General features: G+C 36.6%; 1 protein-coding gene across 1 annotated transcript in view; it reads left to right on the top strand.

Moving 5' to 3' along the window:
• The first annotated feature begins 10,347 nt into the window (after positions 1–10,347).
• Positions 10,348–11,297, top strand: part of ERGIC2 (ERGIC and golgi 2) — a 39,055-nt gene continuing 38,105 nt past the window's right edge. The window contains exon 1 of the mRNA XM_003792482.3: positions 10,348–10,468. The gene's annotated coding sequence lies outside the window, so the exon portion shown is untranslated. The remainder of the gene's footprint in view (positions 10,469–11,297) is intronic.

Below are 11,297 nucleotides of genomic sequence, written 5' to 3'. Positions count from 1 at the left end.
TTTTTCTCTCAAAAATATCTTTTTGAGATACTTTTGTGTCCTTTTGATCACAATAAATGTGAATCTATATCATTTTCTTTGTGATATTGTATTTACTAATACATATTAGCAAAATTTACTTAGTCCATCATTGAACATTTAAAGTATTCTCATGTAATCATTTTAAAATTTTATTTTTCATTGTTATGAGTACACATAATAGTTGTATATATCTTTATAGAGTGCATGTGCTATTTTGATACAGGCATACAATGTGAATTAACCCAATTAGGATAATTGGGGTATCCATCACCTCAGGCATGTTATCATTTCTTTGTGTTAGGAACATTCCACTTCCACTGTTTTAGTTATTTTAAAGTACACCTTAACTTATTGTTGATTATAGTCATTTTGTTGTGAAATTCATTTTCTCTAACTGTATTTTTGCATTAACCATCCCACTTAATCTCCTCTCCATAGTAGTTACACGAATTTGTATTCTGCCGACACCAACAATGTTTGAGGGTTCCCCTTCTCGGCGTCTTTACCAGCATTCATTATTACCTGTCTTTTGACTTTTTAACTGGGGTAAGATGATATCTCACTGTAGTTTTGATTTGCATTTCTCTGATTAATGATGGTAAGCATTTTTTTTCATGTACCTTTCGGTCATTTCTAAGTCTTCTTTTGAGTAATGTCTATTCAAATCCTTTGTGCATGTCTTACTGGAATCATTTTTTTCCTATTGAGTTGTCACAGCCCCTTATGTATTCTAGTTATTAATCCTTTGTCAGACGTGGAGTTTACAAATATTTCCTCCCATTCTGTGGGTTGTCTCTTTACTTTGTTGATGGTTTCATTGGCTGTGTGGAAGCTTTTTAGCTTGATGAGATCCCATTTGTCTGATTTTTATTTGGTTCCTTGTGCTTTAGGAGTATTCCTCAAGGAGTCCTTGCCCAGACCAACGTCCTGAAGCATTTCTCAATGTTTGTTCAATTTGTTTCCATGAAATATTCAATTTCTGTAAGAATTTTTAATTACTGAATATAGAGCTCCATTGCCATGCTCCCAACTAGATTATTATCCCACCTGTGTTGCTATAGCAAAATACTATAAATTTTATTTTTATTTTTATTGAGACAGAGCCCCAAGCCATTGCCCTGAGTAGAGTGCTATAGCATCACAGATCATAGCAACCTCCAACTCCTGGGCTTAAGTGATTCTCCTGCCTCAGCCTCCCAAGTACCTAGGAGCACAGGTGCCTGCCACAAGGCCTGGCTATTTTTTGGTTGTAGTTGTCATTGCTGTTTGGCAGGCCTGGGCTGGATTCAAACTTGCCAGCTGTTGTATGTGGCTGGTGCCTTAGCTGCTTAAGCCACAAGTGCCGAGCCAAAATACATAAATTTTATGGAAGTTTATAAGCAAGAAAATATTTATTCACAGCTGTGGAGGCTGGAAAGTACAAGAGTCAAGCATCAGAAGATTTGGTTCCAAAGCAGGGCTCACCACCTGGATTATGGACCCGGCAGGGCATGGATCTCTCTTCTGTGGATCCTCACATAGAAAAATGGACAATGAGCCAAGCACATTCTGTCTCTACCCCCCCGCCCCGGGGGGGGTCAAGCTTCACTTCCTCAATCACTTAGGTACCTGGTCAAATGTTGCTTTATATGAGGCCTCCTCTGTCACATGGTCTAAATAACCTCCCTCTACTTTTTGTTCTTGGCCTGTGTCATGACCTGGCAGAGAATATATTTTATTTGTTGATAATCTGTCTTCTCTGCTAGAATGAAAATTTCTTGAGAACAGAACTTAGTCTCTTCTGTTCATTGCTGTCTCCCCAGTGTTTAGCATACAGCTGGACAAAAGACATTTGATACAAAAATAAGTAGACTACATGGCCCTGAATCTGAGAAGAGCTTGATAACTTAGGGAATTGTCAGAGGCCAGAGTAGGTGGTGATCAAATGAGGACAGAATGAGATAAGCCCAGACTTTGGTAGAGTCTGGATTTAATTCCAATCCAATAGGAAGTCACAAAAAGTTTTGACAGGCAAGTACTCTGAGGGCAGTTCTGGCTAATGTGAGGCTCAACATGGTGAATTATGTCTACAGCATATTATAGACCTGCACTCCCTATTCCATGTTATTTAAATTTAACTTAATTAAAATAAAAGGAAAACATGGCAATAGCCACATTTCAAGGGCTCTGTAGCTACATGTAGTGAGTGACTAACCATGTTGGACAACCCAGATATAAAAAGTTCTTTCATTATGGAAAGTTCTTTTAGTGCCTCTTTGGAAGATGGAATACAAGTGAAATGGACCAATCTGCAGATAGAACTGATAGGATTTCTTGAATATGCAATTAAATATGCAAATCAAGGATGACTCTTAGGTTTATGGTAGGAGGGCAGGAGGTGCTATTTCTAGAAATGGGAAATAATGACAGGAAGAAGTAGACTTATGAGGAGATAGCTGCTGGAGCCGTGTTAAAGTTTTATTGCTGTCATACATCTGAGTTGCCAATAGATAGCTAGAGGAGGATTTGGTGGTAGAGAGATAGATTTAAGCCTTACCAGCTTCTCGCTAATTTCTTCAGGTATCCTTTCTTCCACATAATCTATCTTCTTTATCATTCTTATCAGTTTCAAACGTGTTGTAGAATAATCCATCATTCAAAATGAAACAAAGTTGCTACAGCCCCATTTTTCTACTTGTCTTTACAGCAAACTTTCTCACCTTTTCTAGAGGCTGGCAAGTTTAGAAAATTTATAGAATGAATAGCTATAAGGTTATGGTGAGATCAAATAATTACAGCACAGAAATAATGGAGTTAGAAGGCGGTGGTTTAGAAAGAGGAATGTTTGAAGTAATTTCAGAGGTATAAAATGATTACAGATTCAGAGCTGTGGTCATAAAAAATTTAAAGACAAAGGGAATCCTAATGCCACTGTGTGGTCAAGCCTAATGTTAGCATTTGGTTGGTGTCTACTAGCTCAGTCTCATAGATCTTCACAGCCAATGTGCAGTCTGATTGGTTATTACCATGACTGGTTATTAAATATTTTGAACATCACTCTTCCTCATGAAACCAATTCAAAGAACACTGACCACTGGAATACATCCAAAGAACATGACGACCAGGATGCAGAAGGGTGTGGACACGTTGGGCATATTTACCTTGGAGAAGAGACAGAGGATCACAATTTTCTTTTTAAATGCCAATGAAATTCTCAAGTAGTGGCTCTCAGGCTGCGTATAAAACTTGTTCTGCTCAATATTGTTTGTATTTACTATTATTCAGACATAATCCTAAGAATTCATAACTCTTAATCTTTTTAACAATCCTATGAAGGTAGGTTACGTTATTATTTTAAATAGGAAATTTTAATAGGAAAGTTTACTATTATTAGTAGAGACAGGATCTCGCTCTTGCTCAGGCTGGTTTCCAGCCCAAGGGATCCATCCTCCCATCTTCGTCTCCCACAGTGCTAGGATTATAGGCGTGAACCATGGTGCCTCACCTACATGATTTCTTCGAGTCTGTAGTTTAACTAGGCCCTTCTTATTCAGCCACCCATCTTAAACCCACAGATTTTTAATTGGTTATTTCTAAGACATTAATAAAAATACTGTATTTGAAAGAACTAGGGATAGAATCATTTCTGTACCGTGAAGACCTCCCCTCCACGTTAACATTTATTGCATGGTTATTCAATCAGCTGTGGAACTTCCTAGCTATATAATTACCCACTTACTATTTTCTATCTGTTCACAGGGACATCACAAGACACCTCATTAAGGGCTTCACTGAAGTCTTCATTATGCTTATCCCATTCCCTCTAGCCACCATCTAATTAGCTCTCTTAAAAAATAAAATTAGGTTAATTTAATGTGGCATTTTAAAGATCTCAGGCTGGATTCTCATGACTGCTGATTCCTTCCCCAGTGTTCAAAAGCCATCTGTCTAATCATTTGCTGTAAAATTTTGCTGAAGCTTATTTTTGTTTAATAAATACTGATGATACTTTGTAAATACTGATTGATGTAATTCCATGTAAATCTATCTCCATTTTACAGATAACAATATTGAGGCACAGAGAGGTTAAGTAACTTCCCCCAAGGCCACATAATCAGTAAGTGGCAGAGCTGAGTCTAACCAGCAGACTATAGAGTCTATGCCTATAAATACAAGCTACGTTTCTTCTCTGATACGTCTTTGGAAATTCCCCGTGCCTCTTTGTTTTCTCTGTCTCCACCTACCCCCTCCCATTGTTCCCATATCTCCTTTTTGAAGAACAGTTTGTTATTTTTATTTTTTTTAACCTGCTAAGTTATCTGAGTCTACCCAGAATGCCTTTACTTGGGTGCATCTCCCAAGTTTTCTCTCTCTTCTGGTCTACCAAGCAGAGTTTCTTTGAGGATAACAATGATGCAAAGATTTTAACTGACTCTTCCCCATCTTTTTTTTCTCAGATTTGTGGGATAACAACGTGAAGACAAAGCAGTAATGTGTCATTATTATAGGAGAACTTAAATTTACAGTAAATGTATAAATAAATTATAGGACATATTCTGTTATCAGGAGCACATTTGTGTCAAGTTTAATGTATCTAAATTAAGAAAGGGTTATTATTCTGTATTGGGGCAGCTTATCCCACTGCTTTTCTCTGTCCATTTTCACCAAAATGCACCCCCCCCCAATTCTTCGGATCGCACAGATTGCCATACTATTGTGTACAATTTTCTTATCAAGTCTTTTTGCCTTTGGTCTTTTAAAATCTATACTCTTCCACTGTGAAAGAGCTCTCTCCTACAAATCTTGATCTCATGCTCTTAATAAGCATTTCTTTATGAATATTAACAGTTTGGAATTTAATGTCACCTCTTTGTCCTCTTTTAGTTGTCATTATACAGGAAAAGTGTTATGTTTATTATTGGATATATCTCACATTACAGCTCATTTATGTGGGTCCCAGAAACAATTTGTCTTGATATCTAATGGTGCTTACTTAACATCACATTTTAAGACTGTAGATTCTGTTGGAGAAAGAGGTTTTCTTCCTTTTGGAAGAGGTGACTCAGAAGCAATTATGGAAAACAATATTGGGACCCAAGTGCCTATCCATAGTAAGTAGTTGCATAAAAATGTTTATTAAGCATAAGCTTTGGGGTAGAAGCTAAGGGGACCATTGGTCTCAGGGTCACTAGTAGTCACCCTATATTAATACTAAAAACAGGTATTTCATTCATTCATTCATACTTCATTTCAAACTATTCCTTAAGGCAGTGATTCTCAATCTGTGGGTGGTGACCCCTTTGGTGGTCGAACAACTCTTTCACAGGGGTCACCTAAGACCATCCTGCATATCAGATATTTACATTACAATTCATAACAGTAGCAAAATTACATTTATGAAGTAGCAACGAAAATAATTTTATGGTTGGGGGTCACCACAACATGAGGAACTGTATTAAAGGGTGGGGGCATTAGGAAGGTTGAGAATCACTGCCTTAAGGCATATGACTGGTATTTCCCAGTAGATCATTCAAGGTAAAAAGTTAATTGGGGAATGTGTGTGTTTTATTTTTATTTTAGAAATAGTGATTAGTGTAAAAGTCAGACAATTGTTGTTTAAATGATCACCAGTGTACATTCAAGCTATGCCTCTTCTACTATGTAACCACTCCTCACTACCTTAAAGGCCCCTCAAGAGAATACTTGAGCTGAAAATGTACTAACTTCTCTGTATAAAATAAAAACAAATCGAGTATCTTTCTACCTATCTATTTAATAGATTTGTAAGCCAGAATTTCATGAATTGTGCTTTAGATTTAAAAAACGTAATGAATCTGGTAGTAGGAGACTCTTTTGATTAGTGTAATTCTGTGCAGCAGTAACAACTTGCAGTGACAAGTTTGAATAAATTTTGTCTTATTTATTTTTATTTTTCAACCCAACCAGATCCAAGAGCTTTGTCTTTTAAAAGATAGAAGACTGAATGGTCTCTCTCGTGAGTCCTTGATGTGTGCCATGGACTAGTGAACCATACCATCCTCTGGAGAGACTTTGAATTAAGGGGTATTCACTTGTTTGATCCTGTAGCTGTCTCCATTGCTTTTCTCTTTTCATCTTTCCATCTCTAAACTAACCATTTATTCTCGTTGCAATAGTATTTATATTGCCTCATTTCTTTTACAATTATTTTTATCGGTTAAGTACTAATACAAGATTACTGTTATATATGTGCACAAATACGTAAGGCCTAAGAGTGACTGCCTATAATGTGGATTTAAAATTCACCCCTAAACCTTAATACGGAAAATGTGTTTGGAATAAGTGTCTTTGTCAGGTTTTTCCCTGAGGTCTGGGAAAGTCTTAATTTTGAAGAGTTTTCTCGGTTTTTGACAAAACAATTTATATTTTTTACATATTTGAAGGGAAAGCAGAAAGGAGTATTGATATCATATTGAACAAATACACACAAATCCAATGTTCCAGAAATTTGGTCTTAAATAGATTTCTGGTCTGAAATAAGAATCTCTAGTAAAGAATTTTACATTAAAATTTTACATTTTAATTAAAATGTAACTCTTAATTCCCAATTTAAATATATTGAAAATTATATATATTTTACATTAAAATTTTACATTTTAATTAAAATGTAACTTTTAATAAGAATCTACATTTATCTAAAGTTAATCTACATTAATCTCCAGTAAAGAATTTTACATTAAAATTTTACATTTTAATTAAAATGTAACTTTTAATTCCCAAATTATATATATTTAAAATTATATATATTTTACATTAAAATTTTACATTTTAGTTAAATTGTAACTTTTAATTCCCAAATTATATAGCTATGGAGCTTAATTTTCTTCATATTTGAGGAAATTCATCCTTAAATTTAGCCTCCTGTTTTTTTGTGACTTTCTAAATTTGAGAATGGAAGGACCACCGTGTTAGCAATTTTCCTTTGTATATCTTGTATTTTGCGTATGTATAGTACAAAGGACTTTGATATATCTGGATAACTTTTGAGCTAAGATAACACAAATAATGTCACAGGAAGAACAATGTCTAATAATAACTTCATAATTAGGTATCCTTTCATTTTTTAAAAATCAGTTTGAGTTGTCTAAAGATATATACATGTTAATATTTAGGTTTATTGATATGCTTATTTTAAAATCAGTACAACAAAAGATAAAAGCTTCATCTCTTAGTACGAATCCTAGCGCTGAACCTATGAAAGAAATGAATGCCACCATGCTGAGATTTTAAACAATGGTGGCTTAACTATCCTTGTATATATGTTTCTCCAGGTCTAGGATTGCCTTAAAATAAATTTCCCAGAAGTAGAATTTCTGGACTTAGGTCATATTTCTAAATTACAGATACAGCTGGGTCTGGGTAAAGTATAAGTTGATACATCCATTTTATCTTTTCAAAATGAGGTAATTTGGGCGATGTGGTCCATCTATATGCAATGGCACAAAATGATAGAGCCATAAACTAGGAAATTAAAAAAATCAAAATAAGAAAAGCAGCCGATTAAAAACTATGATATGTTGGTAAGGGAAATGTTTTAGGACATGGTATGACAGGGCAATGAGTATTTGTAAAGGGAGCAGAGCAGAAGATTTGGAACTGCCTGGCACATGCATAGAGAGGTGAGCAGAAAAAAGAGCGGACAATTTACGAAGAGTTTTATACAACTTTATTGAGATAGCAGTAAAAATGAAGAACACATCATTGAAATAAATGATCTAGGATAGCAGATGTGCTGAAGCTTTTAAGTATATAAAAGTCTAGATAAAAATGAAGTGGAACAGCTTGGGAAGACAAACACAGCAGCACTACGTTCTGTGTGTGTCGTGTAGACACACAGACACACAAACCCACAAGGTTTATATACAAACACATTTTGGTGATAAGCAAAAATAACATTCAAATATAAAATACACCAATATGTTTTTATTATGTAAACCTGTGGAGAAAGAATTAGCTATGAGGATACATATTAGATATAAAAATAATTAACAATTTTAAATTATGACAAATGTGATTCTTCCCCATTCCTCCTGTAACAAAGGTGGAGAAGGAGAGCAAGTATTATTTTCTCTACCATCACTTCAAATTTAACAAGGTGAGGTCCTGGAGGCACATGAACAAAAGGCAGGTGCATTTTTCTTAAATGATTATGAATGAGAAACCGGGAGCCCACATCTCAATTGTAGGGAATGTTTTCCTCTTGTCTTAGGAGAATATGGTACCTGAAGCAAACTGGTAAGATGTATAGTGTATTATTATTAGCTATGAAGATAAATAACAGTCATATATTTGGGGGGTTTACTTACTTGATGGTTGTTTATCCCATTGTAGTACAAATTCCACTGAAGGTAAGAGGGTCTGCTTTCAGCGCAGGAAAGAAGGTGAGATAGAGTATTCTGGCCTGATTGGATTGGAAGTTAATGGTGTCATTGACTTTTCCAGGCACAGAGAAGAAACAGATTTGGGGATAAGTTATAAAATCTACTTGAGATATACTGATTGTGAGGTGCCTTATGGGAATTCATATAGTAAAAAGATTATTAGTTTATTTAATTTTGCTGCTCCCTTGATAAAACTTTAACTCAACCTACAGATAAGGAAAAAATGGCATGAAATCAGAATCTGATCATCTGTATTAAATACAGGTTGTTTTGGACCTGTTAGTAACCCCAGTCTGAAAACCTATATTCTGTAATGAAATATATTTTCCTTAAAGCATATTGTTTTCCGTATATAACACCACTAATAACACAGTATTAAGTTAAAGTTAAGCAAGGTTTCAGTCTTCAGGAGGAATTAATAAAGTTTAGTCTTTCGGTAGATTAGAAAATGATGAGTTTTTTTAACAAGCAGGGTCAAATTAGTCAATTTTGTTATACTGGGAAATACAAGTTTAATGGGATAGTTACTCTGAAAGTAGGTTTTGCTGGGACCAGGAATCAGGTGCAACTAAGTGAACAACAGCCAGCCTCCATCCAAGCAAGAGCCCATACAATCGTAGACCCACATAGAAGGAAGAGCTGCTGATACCATTATAGCTAAGATAAAGAATTTTACATAAATATGTGGTGTGTATATGTGTACTAATCTTGACAACTCTATGAGATATTACCATGCCCATTTTACAAATGAGTAAATGGAGACACAAAAAGATGAAATAAGGTGTCCGTGGTCACATGCTAGTAAGTTGCTGCTCTGGAATTTGAACACAGGAAATCCTGGCTCCACTGTCTATGATCCTACCTCCTACAATATACTTATATCTGTAAAGTGGGAATTAAGTTGATTTAATTGAACTAACCATGAAAATGTGGAGGTGAAATCACAACATGGAACCTCTTTATCAGTCTTTATTTTTTGAGATAGTTTCAATTTAATGAGATATTTCACTTTAGGTTAGTTCAATGTAATTTGAACATATACAGTTTAATATTATGGTCAAGATTTCCCTGCCTCTCTCAGCTGTCTGACTTTGGGCAAATAACTTGACTATCCCTAACTCAAATTTCTTATTAAATAGGTAAATAATGTTATTACTTTATAAGAATCTTGTGCGGATTGATAAGGTAGATAAAACATTTGACATAGTGATTACTGTATAAACGTCAGAATTATGCTTAGATTTTTTTTGTCAATCAGAAAATTAAAATTTCAATGTTTGATTATCAAATCTGTTGACAGATGGATGAAAGGGAGATGAAACGGGTCCACTCTGCAGCAATTCATATTTAACCTTTCCTTCCAAAGTCCTCTCGGTTATCTATGAAGTGATAGGAAAAAGCATATGAAGTATTATATGAAGTATTAATTTAGTTTATCAACAAATATAAAGGCATAGTGTTGGTGAAGGGAGGTGGGAAGGACAGATGTGCATTCTTACTGGAATTTAAAACCTTGAAGATAATAAAAACACTGAACAAATAATAAGAGTTATGTCTGGAAAAAGAAGGAAAAGGAAATTTAAATGTTAATAATGGAGGAAAATGAATACCCAAAGAATGAAAGGGCACGGAACGGCGGAAAGATTGAAGGAGTAATAGGCGTTAGGGTTGCTAGTGATTTCTGCGCCCAAGGCTCTCCTTAGTCGTGAAATATGGCGTGAGGAGTTGAGCTTCCTTTATGTGGCTTCTAAGTGTCAGTCCGAAGATTAACTCTCCCTTCCCGGAGAAACACAGTCCGCACTAGCCACTGTTACACCTGCATTAAGTTTCAACCTCCTTTCGGTCTAGACACGCCCCTTTAATCTTGACCGCGCCTCTTGAATCGCTAAACTCGTCGTAAATCAAAATATCGCGAGAACTCGTCAATGGCCTCCCTTCTGACGTCTTCGGAGAGGAGTCTCTTTTCTCGCGATATTTCCGGGTACACGGGAGCCCGGGCGACCCGGGCTTCTGTGAAACATGGCGGTCGGCTGGGACCGTAACACAAGGTAAAATACTGAAACCCCGCTGGGTGCTGCTCGTTGGCTTGTTCCAGAGCTGCTCAGGGCGTGAATGCGGTTGAGGGGACTGAGAACCTGGCATTGGCTTGGCTCCTTGTTTTCATCGCTGTCTGGAGAGCGGGCCGGACCTAGAAGCCTCTCCTGCCCCCCGGGGGCGTTACTGGCAGGACCCTGGGCAGCGATGCTACCCGGAGCTCCCCTCTGCCTAGTCCGGGTGCCTTGGTGGTATCTTACTACTCGAAGGAGTTCAGATGCTTCCTCGATAGTGTCCTAGTGCTTCTCACAGTGCCTTGGTGGCTTCTCCAGTCCTCAGGCGAGTAGGGTCCCTTGTGAAGACCACCCTGTCCTCCTGGGTGCCAGGCTCCCTACCCCATTTCAGACGAATAACCACTTTCTTGGCAACACGTTGTCTCTCTTTTTAAAGAAAGAATGAGGTCTTGGCCTCCTCTCTAAGGAGAGTTTCGCGTGCTGCTCCGGAGAGGAAAAAGGGGCAGGGCAGTGCGAGATGCTACAAGAGACAGGTTCGAGTGTCACTACTTTTCTCAAAGCAAGAAACCCTCCGAAGTAGAGCATAGCCGTGGGTTAGTGGTAGTATGGAAAGTTGATAGGTCATTGTTTGAGAAAACACGTTTAAATAACTTTTATATTGAGGATTCGGAGGTCTGGAGACTTAAAGTGCCATAATTCAATCTGTCAAAGTGTTGCAAGACTAGCTTTCAGAAGCAATTAAATTTACAGTTAAAAAACATGATTTATTCATTTCTTTGAAGTTGAGGTTCACTATTTCAATTAATTGCCGAGCCTGGTACATTGAACT

This window comes from Otolemur garnettii, unplaced genomic scaffold, assembly GCF_000181295.1.
Source record: "Otolemur garnettii isolate 467f Iridium unplaced genomic scaffold, OtoGar3 scaffold00057, whole genome shotgun sequence".
NCBI classification, from domain to species: Eukaryota; Metazoa; Chordata; class Mammalia; order Primates; family Galagidae; genus Otolemur; species Otolemur garnettii.
The sequence above is the reverse complement of the archived record's forward strand: the minus strand, read 5'-3'. Positions and strand labels throughout refer to the sequence as shown.